The sequence below is a fragment of the Balaenoptera borealis genome (genome assembly GCF_965194805.1).
Source record: "Balaenoptera borealis genome assembly, chromosome: 13".
NCBI lineage: Eukaryota > Metazoa > Chordata > Mammalia > Artiodactyla > Balaenopteridae > Balaenoptera > Balaenoptera borealis.
The window spans coordinates 70,252,543-70,267,433 of record NC_138870.1 but is presented as its reverse complement, the minus strand read 5'-3'; the positions used below and the strand labels follow the sequence as shown (position 1 = coordinate 70,267,433).

General features: G+C 38.1%; 1 protein-coding gene and 1 long non-coding RNA gene across 7 annotated transcripts in view; one reads left to right on the top strand and one right to left on the bottom strand.

Moving 5' to 3' along the window:
• LOC309609383 overlaps positions 1-1,373 on the top strand; it is a 742,735-nt gene extending 741,362 nt beyond the window's left edge. Inside the window, exon 2 of the long non-coding RNA XR_014233397.1 lies at positions 582-1,373. This is a non-coding gene — a long non-coding RNA (uncharacterized lncRNA). The remainder of the gene's footprint in view (positions 1-581) is intronic.
• Positions 1-14,891, bottom strand: part of TMTC2 (transmembrane O-mannosyltransferase targeting cadherins 2) — an 889,086-nt gene that overhangs the window by 448,495 nt on the left and 425,700 nt on the right. Inside the window, exon 12 of one of the 6 annotated variants that reach the window (XR_014233387.1) lies at positions 4,586-4,680. The exons of the other annotated variants lie outside the window; for them this stretch is intronic. The gene's annotated coding sequence lies outside the window, so the exon portion shown is untranslated. The remainder of the gene's footprint in view (positions 1-4,585; positions 4,681-14,891) is intronic. 6 annotated transcript variants of the gene reach the window in all.

Here is a 14,891-nt window from a genome sequence, read left to right as displayed (position 1 = left end):
CTACGAATATTCCAGGAAGTGAGAATAACACAAAAAAAGAGACAGCTCTGTATTAATAGAGTCTAAGTAGCCTACTGTATTATCTACTATGGAAAATAAACACTTTGCTATAAAATTTGAACTATCTATAGCCATATTTCATAATAATTTCATTTGTATCACTTACAAGTTTTTATTAATTTCAAATGGCTATATAAGTGAAAAATTACTTTATTATTTTTATATTTCCTTCTTTCCCTTTATTATTTATAAACATAAGATTTATCATCATGACCTGATATTCAATCTTATGTAAAAATAAATAAGATCACAATGTAATAGGAAAGACCAAAAAGTAAGTAAATTATTGCACACGAAAATTGATGCTATTTACCAGCACATTAGTACTTAGGCTTTTATGAGTGAAAAATTAATAAGAAGGAATAATATAATTATTGTTTATTTTGTTAACAGTATCAGAGTGAACGCTGAATGGTGTGAAACATTGTTAGACAGTCGTTAAGCCCATCACTAATTAAAACTCTTCCAAAACTTGCTGTATGAATAAGTACTTAAATAGAACTTGACTTAGTTTGATTAAGAATTTCTCTGGGGCTTCCCTGGTGGCGCAGTGGTTGAGAATCTGCCTGCCAATGCAGGGGACATGGGTTCGAGCCCTGGTCTGGGAAGATCCCACATGCCGCGGAGCAACTGGGCTCGTGAGCCACAATTACTGAGCCTGTGCGTCTGGAGCCTGTGCTCCGCAACAAGAGAGGCCGCGATGGTGAGAGGCCCGCGCACCGCGATGAAGAGTGGCCCCCACTTGCCGCAACTAGAGAAAGCCCTCGCACAGAAACGGAGACCCAACACAGCCATAAATAAATAAAAAAGACTTTCTCTCTATTTCACTGTCTTTAAAAAAAAACAAAACCAAAAAACAAAAACCACAGAGCATCACCCCACCCAAAAATGCACTGTACACACACACACACACATGCACACATGTGTAAAATTAAAAAAAAAAAAAAAAGAATTTCTCTTTTTATGGTTCTTCATAGATGCCTTGTTTTAAAAAAACAAAGAATGTGATAATACTACAAATTGCAAATTATTATTTTAATCATGCCAATCTTTGCATAATTGGTAACTGTTAGACACATCATTTATAAGAAATGTCAAAGAATGTCTTCTGTTTCCATTTCCTTGATATTTTCAGGTTGCAAAACAGAAAAAGTCATAATAATTGGACTGGTTTTTTTTCAAGTAATATTTCATGAGCTATACAATAAGGACTATGCTAGATGCTAAGTGAGTAAAACTGACAAATTCCTTGCCTGTATGGAGATGTCATTCTAGTGGGCGAGTTAAACAATAAATAAGGGAATAAAATATTATCAAGTTAAACGTTGCTGTAAGTGCTGTGAAAAATAAGAGCAAGTGGTAGTGAAACAGAAAAAGAAGTGAGGATGTACAATCTATTTAGATGGTAAGAGAAATCATTCTGAGATGAAGATCTCCGAATTGAAACCTGAAGAATGAGAACTTGACCCAGCATGGCTGACTTTTAGGACCAAGAGGTAAAGCACCATGATGAGGTTGGAGATGTAGGGAGGGGCAGATCGTGCCAATTCTTGGATTTCATTTGAGATACAATGGGAAGTCAGTGGAGGATCCAAGAATGGAAGTGCCATGACTAAATTTATATTTTTAATATGTTGCTTTTTGCTGCCTTTTGAGAGTAAGTTGGAATGGGACAGGAATGGAAGTAAGGAGAGCAATAAGGAGGTTCTTACAACAGTCTAGATGAGGTATTGACATAATGGTAGCTTGGACCAGAGTGGTATCCATGGGAATTGAAAGTTCTGAACATTATGTAGACATTATAGCAGGATCACTTATCATATTTGTTCCAATAACCTGCTGACATATCTGTACCATGCATCAATGTGAACCACCTGCGGACGGGTACGTTTCTTATTCATCATTGTCCAGCAAATTTCTGATGCTCATTATTGAATAAAAATACACATGAATGAAAGAATGCTCAACATCACCAATCATCAGAGAAATGCAAATCAAAACTACAATGAGGTATCACCTCACACTGTCAGAATGGCCATCATCAAAATATCTACAAACAATAAATGCTGGAGAGGGTGTGGAGAAAAGGGAACTCTCTTGCACTGTTGGTGGGAATGTATATTGATACAGCCACTATGGAGAACAGTATGGAGGTTCCTTAAAAAACTAAAAATGGAACTACCATATGACCCAGCAATCCCACTACTGGGCATATACCCTGAGAAAACCGTAATGCAAAAAGAGACATGTACCACAATGTTCATTGCAGCTCTATTTACAATAGCCAGGTCATGGAAGAAATCTAAGTGTCCATTGACAGATGAATGGATAAAGAAGATGTGGCACATATATACAATGGAATATTACTCAGCCATAAAAAGAAATGAAATTGAGTTATTTGTAGTGAGGTGGATGGACCTAGAGTCTGTCATACAGAGTGAAGTAAGTCAGAAAGAAAAACGAATACTGTATGTTAGCACAGATATATGGAATCTAAAAAAAAAAAAAAGTTTATGAAGAACCTAGGGATAGGACAGGAATAAAGACGCAGATGTAGAGAATGGACTTGAGGACACGGGGAGGGGGAAGGGTAAGCTGGGACGAAGTGAGAGAGTGGCATGGACATATATACACTACCAAATGTAAAATAGATAGCTAGTGGGAAGCAGCCACATAGCACAGGGAGATCAGCTCGGTGCTTTGTGACCACCTAGAGGGGTGGGAGGGAGGGAGACGCAAGAGGGAGGAGATATGGGGATATATGTATATGTATAGCTGATTCACTTTGTTATAAAGCACAAACTAACACACCATTGTGAAGCAATTATACTCCAATAAAGATGTTTAAAAAAAAAAAAATGCATGAATGAATAAATCCTATGAACTTAAACCCCAGGCTTGAACATGCACATTTTTAATTGCACCATATAAGAATTAACAATGTTTAGCCTTTTTTTTTTCATGCTGCCAAACAGCTGTGTCAACTTCTAAAACTGAGATTAAGATCTAGAAAATATTTTAAGAATCACCTAATAAAACTCCTCTTTTCACAGGTCAGGAAACTGGAGCTCAGATAAAGAGTTACTCGAGATTATATTTGTTAGTAGCAGAGTTAGAAGTGGAACCCAAGAGTTCTTATTCCACAACTGGTGATCATTCTACTGCTCTATACCCTTCTGATCAAAATCGTGTGAAAACGGTTCAACCAGTTTGCATGGCATAGATATAACTAAAAGTTTCATAGAAGATCATGAACACTGTTTAAATTATAGACTTGCTTATGAAATAAACTCGCCTCAAAAATGACAAACTGTGGAATACCAACACACCACTTTTTAATTTACTCGCTCAAAGGACTCCATAAATTAAAGAGAAAAACACCCATATACACATTAAATGACTAAATGTTCTTTGGTTTCCAAGGAATTCTCTCACCAGGCCTTAGAGTAGAGACGTTTACGATGGAAAATGAGGTCACTTTTAAAAAGAAAACATTGGTTCTTTTGAATCTATGGAAAAGTGAATGTGTGTCAATATGCTGCTGACTCAATCGGACCACAGTAACCATATGAGAATATTCTGCAGTGTTCCCAGACTTCTGAATACTTATGACATTTTCCCAAACTAAGACTATGACCAAATGACAACAACAATAAAAATTTGCATAACATAAACATTGCCACACTTAAGAAGGCACACCACAGGTTCTGTATTTCCAGTCCAGGGTTGATGAAACCTGTGTCACAGACTATATAAATTGTTCGTGAAAAATGGAACTCTTTATTCTCACATTGTCATTTATAGAGAGCTAAAATGTTAAATACCCAATTCTTCCTTCAGGGCTTAAAAACCCAACAAATTTGGGAGTCCATGAATGCTTCTGACACAGTTATAGATAGCTAAGCCTTAGAATATTGCCATTGTATAAGGTTCTTTCAAATATGCTGGACATAGTTTAAGAAAACAGCATTGGCTCCTTGAAACTGACCTATGCCTTATATTGACTGTAAATTCAGACATGTGTGGCACACCTGGAAGGGGAGTCTGTAGGAAGAAATGAGGAGACTCTTGTGAAAGAATTAATCCAAAGGGAATAGAGCGTAGATACACAAGTGTGGTCCAAGGACAATGCACCACCATGAATTCACAATTTCCAACCTCAACTTGGAACTAAAAAGTGACAGAAATCCTATGTTGTTTCCTGATCCAGAATTCATTCCAACACTCCACAACTATTGCAAACTCTGCTCACCTAAAACCTCTAAGTCCTACCCCTCCCTCTCCTTTCTCTCGGCAGATGGTTTCACTTCCCACCTCAGAGAGATAACAGAAGCGATCAGGTATCAAAACCCTCAGCTCACTGCTACCCAAATCAGTAAACCTATTGATGACCACAGCCATTTTTTTTAATGCTTTACTGCTGTTTCTGGAGAAATGACATCCTTCTTCCTATTCATGCATCAATTAATTCAACAATAAATCATTGTAGAATGCTTTGAATTTCACCTTCTTTGGGGAAACTCACCCATTGGTTATCTTCTCCTTTTTCTATATCTTCAGTCTCTTCCTCCTTACTGAATCTTTCCCAGCAGCATTTAAACACGTTCAAATTTGCCTCATCTTAAAGAAACAAATGTACAAAAACAAAACAATTATTCCTTTCACCCTAGCTTCCTAGTCCCCCAGTTCTTACCCATGGTTGTCCTTTCCTTCCCAAACTACTCATATAAGATGTCGCTTCCTCTTGCTTATCTCCACTTCTACTCCTCCATTTACTTCTCAACCCACCCCAAATGGTTTTCAGCCCAACCATTCTTCTGAATATGCTCACTTTTATATCACTAATGACTTCTATAGAGCAAAATCCAACAGAGCAAATCCCAAAATTCAACTTTTCATCCCTTCTCTTGCTTGAAGTATCATCAGCATTCAAAATTGTTAGCTGCTTCCTTTTTCTGGAAATAATTTGCTTCCTTGGCTTCTCTGATTCCATATTCTCTCCCATCTCTTTTCCCCCCGTATTTCTATGGCCTCTTCCTCTCAGCCTCCATTGACAGCACTACATTTTAATGTCTCTCAGGGCTCAGTCCTAGGCCATCTTTTCTTCTCATCCCGTGTGTCTAATCAATTCTACCTACTCTTACAAATTGAATGACCTCCCATAGTATATGCTGAGGATGCTCAAACTTTATCTCCATTTCGGAATTCTCTATTGACCATCAGGTCCATTTCCCATCTATCCCTGACTTCTCTAGTTGAAGAAAGCAACCCCACTTCAATTTTCAAACACTGGATTTATTTCCTCCGCTCATTCCCAGAGCTGTCAATGCAATCCTTGTTCCCTGCATCAGTAAATAGAAGCACAAGTGACCAAGTTACTCAAGCCAGAAACTTATAAGTCACTTGCCTCCTTTCCACCCTTCACACCCTCATAGCCAAACACGTATCCTAAAAATTCTACCTTCTAATAGCTCTAGAATCTGTCTACATTGCTCCCTAATCAAAGTTCCAGTTATTGTTCAACTACTCGACTATAATATAGTAATATATTGCAATATACTCTACTGGTATACCCTTGTGATTGCATTCTTAAAACTGTAGCCAGACTGAGCTTATAAAATGCAATTTCTACTGTATATCTCCCTGCTTAGAAGCTTGAATGTTTTTTATATTTTCACTATATATATTTGCTTCCATAAATAATAGATACCATTTTATTTATGTATTTAAATTTTTTATACATGAACTATATACTAGATATTCCTTTGGAACTTGCCTTTTTAACAAAACATCTTATTTTTTAAATGTTATCCTCAACAATTCATAAACTCCAAGGCACTTTTTTTCAACTCATGAACAGGATTCCACTGTATGACTAAACCAGGGTTTCTTTATTTACCCCTCTACTGAGGACTATTATGTTAGTCCCACTTTTTCATTGCAATAAAAAATGCTGTGATTAAGTTTCTTGAAAATGTCTCTTGTGCATATATGTGAGGTCTCTAAAATAGATACCTAAAAGACAAATTGCAAGGTCATGGGGATTGCACTTTTTGAGCTTCACTAGATACTACATCATTACATAGGACTGATATACTCCAACTTCAGGATAGTCGTTATCTGGAAAGATAGGGAGGAAGAAGGGACATGAGTCCGGGATTTTAGCTGAAGTGAAATATTTTATTTCTTCAAACCCTGTGAGGCAAATGCAAAATACTAGGCTCGATGATGACTACAGAGGTATCTAATGTATTATTTTTTTTTACATTATTTTGTCCTTTTAGAATATTTAATAATTTAAAATATTTTTAATCAAGCTTTCAGTGTTTCTCATTATCTTAGAATAAAAGTCAAGCCTTTTCCTGTGACTTACAAGGCCCCCCTTGATCTGGTTTTCATTGGTCTTTCCAGCCTCATTAAAGAAAACACAGTGCTCTCATTTGACCTCTTCAAATGGGGTTTGATCTCTGGGAATGCAGGGTCTTCACACATTTTCCTGATCCTAAATCACTGAATATACTGAATTCTCACGTTTTAGCTAGTTGTTTTAGTTATTCTGTTAATTATTTCACTGCCAGAATATCATTTTTGAACATGGCTGAGGCACCCTTGCTTTTCCTCCAATTTTTCCCACGGCCACTTACTTATTTAATTCCTTCTCTGCTCTCAGATCTCAGCCTAAATATTACTTCCTCAGGAATCCTTTCCTGACCCTCTGAGGTTGTTTAATTTCCCCTCAATATAACCTTTCATACCACTCTTTACTTCCCATTTTGCAACATCCCTTACATTTGTAATTATTTCTTCAATATCTATCTTTAAACAATAATTTATTGATTGATTTACTTGTTTGCACCTATCACCCCCATTAGACTCTAAGCCCCCTTAGGACAGAAACTGTGTCTGTCTTGCTCAAAACTCTATTTCCAGCACCCAGCACAATGCTAAGCACATACATGTTCAAGCAATAGTCACAGGAGAATGAAAGTGTCAGAGAAACAGTGTTAGGCAGGGTGTGCTGAATCCTCCAGATCAGCTCCCAGCCCTCAATAGAGCTGTGGAGATCTAGGGCAAGGGGCATGGAATTTTAAAAAATAATAATAAAATGAGAATCACATTGCCACAGATCTGTGAGATACTGACAGCATAAAGCAGCAAGACCTTGGGGCCCATATGAATACATGTGGTTCAGGTTGATGTTAAGTCAACTTTCCACATCTGGGTGTGAGAGTTGGTGCAGGATGGAACAAGAATGGGACACACAATGGTCTGAGCCACAAGCAAGACCAACCAGATGTGGGACCAAACACTAGACTTTTGAGGGACAGGGGACATCATTGGGATGATCAGAGAAGTGACCAGAATGGCAGAATATCCTGTCTTAGTCAGGAGCTCTACATTTACAAGCCCTTGTGAGAAGGTATCAATTTATCATAGAGTGAGTAGGGGCAGAATCATAGAAACAAAGAACTCTTATTATTGCTGCTCTATCGCACAAACACCTGATTATTTTGTCACTGGATCACAAAATGAAGACTAGATAAGTGAAACATTTTCATAATTCTATGTGACGTGGCAGAGCTGGAAGTCATAGGTCTATGCTCTTAGTTTTATCTAAAATACAGAAATATAAAGTGTGTTAGATCTTTAAGTAAGGGCAGATCTAAGGCAAAGAGTGTTCAAGTTTGCAAACAATCTATGGCTTTCAATAAAACATCTGTTTTTAACTTTGTATGTACCTGATCAGTTGCTGCAAGTTATCTACATCCTAATAAAATACGTATTTATGCTATGTATACATGCAGAGTTGAATAAAACATCCAGAAATATCTTTCCCTTCAAATATTATTTTTTAAAAATGAGTTATTTTGTCTACCTGATCCTAAATCACTGAATTGACTGAATTCCCACATTTTAGCTAGTTGCTTTAGTTATTCTGTTATTTCACTGCCAAAATATCATTTTTGACATAAACCTGGCATAGAAAATGAAAACTTAAGCTGTCTGAAGAAGCAACTCTTTAAATCCACCAGTTCTCTCACACCTCTTGCAGTTACCCTAGTGATGTTATAAAACATATTACTTTCCTGACCTCCTAAGACATTCTCTGGGGCCAGTACCCTAGACCCCATAATTCACTCAAAAGCTAAAGCTATTGTCAAGGCAGCAGTAATATACCCAAGAGTCTCGATAAATAATTCATTGAATGCATTCATTTCCAGAAGATGCACTGGGCTATGAACCTGGTTCTTCTTCAAGACAGTGCAAATACTGCCTCAAAATTGAAGAGCTAGTTCAACATGGAACACCTATTGGGAAGGCTGAGGTAGAAAGACAAATTTTAGTCTGCAAACAGTAAAGTAGATTGTACATGCCTGTTAACTTGCAATTGTATTGCTGTCTTCCAGAGCAGCATTTGCAACCACAGGGTGGGAGAGGCAGGGAGAGAACCCACAGCCTGGGAAATGAATAGAAGGTTTGTGGATCCTACAAGCACTTCCTTGTGACGGCCCAGGGAGGAAGCCAAACCCCCAGATGGCTGTGGCCTCTAGAGGTGAGGGTGATCCAGAATCACTGTGTCACCTATTTCCTCCTCTTTGGCTGATGTGCATTCACTGCTTCTCTAGTTAGCCTCACTGAAAGAGCAGGTAAAAATCCTTGTCACCTGCCATTGAAGCAAGTGGAATTGTATTCAGTTTAACATTTCTCACGTGAGGCATACTGTGTCTTTCTGCAAAAATAACGATCATCTGTGTGGCTTTGGCACACTGCCAGCATTTTCACTGGGCACTGCCCTCTTCTTGCCATACCTGCTCATCATTAAGTCGGGCATCTGTCCTCCCTGGTTACCACAGAGACATAAGCTGGACTAGCCCATGTGGTCTCTCGGGTCTGAAGACTTCTGCCTCAGAGTCACTACTGGAATGTGGGAAACTTTAGAAAGGCTAGGAGGCCATGTGCCTAGGATATTAAGTCCTTGGGAGTGACATCCGAGGGAAATCTTTGCCTCTTTGCCAAACCTAACACAGTGTCTGTCAAAAATACCCGATCAATCATTCTTTTCAATATTCTGTCTTTTCTATTTTGAATATAAGCCACATGAAGGCAGAAACTATATCTTTCTTGCTCACTATGTGCCTGAAACATGGTAGTGATTTAAGAAATATATGGTGAGTGAATAAATGTTTAGGGGATGGATGGATGGATGGATGGATGGATGGATGGATAAATGAATGGGTGATGGGCAAACATTTTCTCATGGGTCTTTGGGTTTCACAGAGTTCAGTATTATTTGAAATGAATCATCCCAATATCCCTACAAAATGGCATTAAGAAAGAGGAAGAAAGCCTTGTTAAAGACTCCGCTAAGTACAATTAGTGATACAAAAAAAAGAAAGGCCCTTTAAGACCTCTGTGTTTATTAACCTCACTAGTATTCCTAAACTGAATATTATTCGCATTATGTAATCTGAACATGTTTAATTCTAGTAAATTAACATATGAGCAGTTGCTAGAGTAGGAGGGACTATTTGTGTTTTCCCTGGGATCTGCCCTGTCAATCACACCTCTAAATGCAACTACAATAATTAGCGCCTTTAATCAATTTCCAGACCTCTTTGTTCCATAGACTGTAAAGTTCAGGGAAGGCATTTCATGAGTGAGACTATTGTGAAGACTCATAAATAATATCTTCCACGGCAGTGAGCGTGTGCGTGAGGAAGGAGACGGAGGTTCCCCTGTTCTCAAGCTTTCAAATCCTGTTGGTGATGGAGGCAGCAACACAATCAGAACTATGTCTTTGAAAATCTAAAACATCACTTAGCTCTCTCCCAGATGCCTTAGTGCCCCTATCATATTAGCTCTGTTGGCATTTGGAAGGAAGAGAACTTCTAAGGCATTTTATTTTCCATGAACTTGGAGCCACGTGCAAATACAAATTTTTTTTTTCTTTTTTGATGAGGAGTCCCTGCTAATATTTAATAATGTGATCCTGTGCTATGAAAGCAGTTTCTCCGGTTGAAGAATAAACATAGGCAACATTCTAGGGCAGGCAAGGCCGAAAAACTTATTATTATTATTACTATTTCACCTGAATAATACTAGTCTGAGGCAACTAGTTTCATGGAAAATGTGTGTGGACCCACACGCATAAATAAACAGTGCCAGAAAATTGCAGAAACATTGAACATCCACTCAAGGACCAAAGAAGAAAACTGCTAGACTCATTAATGACACATCTTTCAGGGTTATTGGTCCTTAGGAGACCAGCTATTTTAATTTTTTGGTCTTCTTACATTTGTTAGAAGTTATGCTGAAAACTTTTGTACCTGCCCAGAGGAAGGGACAATAAACAAGAAAACAAAATCTCCGTTACCACCAGGAAAAAGAAAAACTAGTGATCTGATGAGACGTGGTAAAAGAAAAATCTGGAAAACTGGTAGTTTGATAGAATTTGGTGACCATTTTTCCTAAAATGAAATAAAAATTTAAGGAAATGTGATGTTGCACTTTGACCATCACCACTCCTAGAGTTCCAGTACACTGTAAAATCTGTTCTCCTAATTTCCATCTTCATCTTCGAGATTGCAGTAGCCTCCCAGGACTTTGTCTTATGCATAAAGTTATTATCCCCTTTTGTATCAGGTCTGTTGTAAATGTTCATTATAATCACTGCTGCTTAATTTAGCAGATGGTTGGAACTGAACAGTTCTTCTCGGAGGAATTAAGTATGGTTATGTCATTTCCCAAGTTGATTTAAAAGAAGTAATTTGAGATCAAGCAATGTTTCAGTTTCCGTGCTAGTTCAGAATCATTGTCATAGATGTTTTCTTTTCTCCACTTCTATAATTTTGAATATCTAAGATGAACTGCGTTGATGTTCCAATTTTTTATGTTTAATGTTCTTCAACAAAGAAATAAAGATGAATAAATTATTGTACCCAAATCCCACATTTTACTATATGATTGGTCAGGAGTCCCCAAAGGAATTTTCCTATTGTGTTTGCGTTCTCATCTGTTGTCAGCAAATACAAGGTGGATAGAAATTATTTCTCACAGCAAACTTCTGATCCACCTCCCATGAATACCTTGCACTGCTCTCAAGATATCGGTGGTCAGATATAATTAGCACGAAACAGAGAGGCTTCATCTAAAAAAATGTCATCTATGTTTTTTGTTCAATGGATATTCAATTGGCTGAGATTTATTTTAGCAGGATCACACATTTTCAAAGACAAGAAACTGAAAAGGAGAGATTGTTCCTAGTCCCCAGTCTGTCTCTAAATAACAGGGTCCTTCTCCCCACCCTAGCATCTCTTCCAAAAAGGAAGTATTTCTAAACCAAGATTTCACCATTCATAAGGACTTATTCTTAAATGTTATTCAACTGTTTTGAACTTCCAACTTCTATGCTCTCCCAGCCACCTACTGTTCCTGTTGATTTTTACTTTGGACACTACAGGAAGCAAAAGAGGGGTAATATTTGAGGGTGGGCATAGAGGGTTGATACACTCAGGGGAGCTCATTACTATGCCATTATATTTTGTATATAGAAGCTTTCTTCTGAGGAAGTAAAGAATCTTAATTTCAAATAGGAAGTCAGCTTTGCAATTGCCCTGTGAAACTGGCAAGCTATATTAAAACAGGCAGACATCTTCTAGCGAGTGCTGGGATTGTAACAGAAGGTAGTTAGGTGACCTGGGTTTGTGTTTGTGTCTGTCACTTGCTAGCACTTTAGACTTCAGATTTCTCTGTTTTCATATCCTCTTCATAACCACAAATTATGGCCATGAAGAGGAACAGAATAGCGTATGTGTATAATAATGTGTATGAATAATATATACACATTATTTTATATATGAATATTTATATATTATATATATTCATATATAAAATAAGGTATATCATATAAATAAAATAATGTGTACTAAATAATATATATAAATATATATATAATAATGTGGATACATTCCATACATATTCAGACATTCTCTATGAATGATAAAACTACTGTTTGTGTAAAGATATTTTTAACATTATTATTGTCAGTAACCTCTCCCCTCTCTGCAGAGAAGTTGAGAGAAAGGAATGGTAAGATGCCATCCACGGGCATCCTTGTGCCCTGCCTCAGATGGTTTTCACCACTGCTGCTTCCCTCCTCGGCACCTCCCAAGGAGATAAAGGAACAGATGTACACTCTTCCCTGTGCTTGGTCAGCTACATGCTTTGTATCCCAATCATGAGGATGGCAGCTACTGTGGTGGTGATAAATAGTAGTCCAGCCTGGCTGAAATAGGTTTGCAGCTGGCTTCCCAAGAGAAACCGTCTCTCAGCCTGGCAGAGGGGAAACGGCATAAGTTTTATAGTCAGACAAGCTCATTTTCTAATCATGGTTTATCGCTTATCTACCAGCAGTTGAATCCTGGGCAGTTACTCAATCCTTGTAATTCTTGTAATCTTGATTCCCTCCTACTAGATTAAAAAGAACTGAACTACCCTTTTAGGATATTGTAAGGCTTAAGTAAGAAATCAAAGTGAAGCTTCTGATTTCTGTTTTGATCACTAAATAGGTCTTTAATACATGGTATATCCTGTCTTTATTCCATCTTCAATTCTTTTTCTATTCTTCTGGCAGCATCCAAGAAGCTATCAGGACCATTCATTGCAGACTCCTTCTCTCTGAACCAGTATTCCTCAGCCCATCCCCCCACAAACCAGCATCTCCCCTAGAAAAAGTGTTTGGTTTTTCTTCCTATAAACTTCAATGACATTCATTGGAAAAGTTATCCTTTTGTCATAATTTCTTGTGATCCAAAGTAGCTTTCCTATTAATTCTTTATTAGGATTATTATTGTATTTTGCAAAACAGACGATGGGAGAAAGCATCTCCCATAAGAGCTAAAGAGCTCTTATGTGCTTTTCCTTTACACCGCAGCATTTTGGTTTATAAATTTTTGTCTCAACCTTAGTTTCATTTGAAACCAAGGAAAGCTTTTCATCTGCAGCCTGTTCTTTTATAAGGATTTACAAACGTTTATAGTCAGTTTTGCTGTCAGTTTGCATTTATTTTTCTTGAGTTCCCTAGTGGTTATGCCAAGAATATAATCGGTTGTGTGATTCACAGATAAATTTTTCTAGCAAACACTGATAAAAGAGTAATGGTTATTAAAATTTCATATGATAAAGAGTTAATTCAAAGAATCTGAATTTGAAACTATATGAGACCTTCAAGATCACTTGCTTCAATACCCTATTTTTAAACAGCTACCGTGATAGAACATTTGCAAATGTCATGGCGTGTTCTACTAAATGCATCACATATTGTCTAAATTCCACATGATTTCCATTTAACAGATGAAAAAGTTGAGGATCTGAAAGGTTTAATAAATTTTCCAAGGTCAGGTGGCAGAGAAAGATCTAGACACTGCTGATTCTTAACCTTGGCTCTTTTCACTAAGCAATGATTATTTTTTTATGTGAGAGGAAACTGAAACCGAGGGCTCATCATTGATTGGAAGGGGGTGATGGAGCTGGGATGAGACATCTCGGCTCTTGAAAACCCAATTTAGTCTGCATTTTGACCTTATCACCATTAAGATATTATGAGATGGGCTTCCATAATATTTTTCTTGAGGGTTTTCATCTATATTGAGGAATTAAACACAAACATGGTTCCCTGTCTTTCTACTTTGTCTCAGTTTTCCATTTGTGTTCATGTTTTCTTTTTCATAATTCTCCACTTCTAATTCCATTGTATTATTTCTTTTCATTACATAGGGCCTTTTAAATCTTCTCCATAACTTGAGGGATAGGTAAGGAATGAATGAATGAAGTATAAATAGCCCTATAGAGAAGTGAAAAATGCATGAGCAGGGCTTCCCGGGTGGCACAGTGGTTGAGAATCTGCCTGCCAATGCAGGGGACACGGGTTCGAGCCCTGGTCTGGGAAGATCCCACATGCCGCGGAGCAACTAGGCCCGTGAGCCACAACTACTGAGCCTGCGCGTCTGGAGCCTGTGCTCCGCAACAAGAGAGGCTGCGATAGTGAGAGGCCCGCGCACCGCGATGAAGAGTGGCCCCCGTTTGCCGCAACTAGAGAAAGCCCTCGCACAGAAAAGAAGACCCAACACAGCCAAAAAAAAAAAAAAAAAATACATGAGCAAATGAAATAGTTTAGGGCTCTAAAAAATGTGATGTTTTGAATATAAATGATGCTTCTTCTCCTCTCTGCCCTATACTTCACTCTCCTCTATATGTTAAAGCATCATGGTGCACTGCATGTCCTGGAGAAGTAGAGCCAGGCTGAGGTCCACAAGAAGTAACCAGGAACACTTTGGGAATTTTTACAGCAATTGCGTGAACAACCTTGATTTGCTTAGGCCTTTTCACCCACCGCTTGGTTGGATCCAGGTTCTGATTTAGGGCTCTTTACGCTGGCTTTCAATTCTACCTCCAGTGCTTGGACTTGATGGCTGAGTAAGTCTGACTCTCCGGGCTTGGGTCGTCCCAGCTTTCCCAGGCCTTGGCTGAAGCATACTACTAGAGCCTTCTTCTCCTTTCTCCTTCAGGATCCATTCCTCTCCTGGCCTAGCCCCCAGTTCTCAAAATCCTGCTCTCTGCTCAATGGAAATGTGTTCAAGCCAAGACTGTTCGTCCCTGTTCATCAGACATATTTCCCCAAGGCAGTGATGAATTTATCCATGTCTTTCCAACATTATATGGTCTCCTCAGCATAGTAAACGTTAACACAATGCAAAGCACAATTTTTAAAAATCCAGGAGGTTGGTAAAGAATGTGGCCATAAAGTAAAATGAAAGTCTTTATATGAGCAG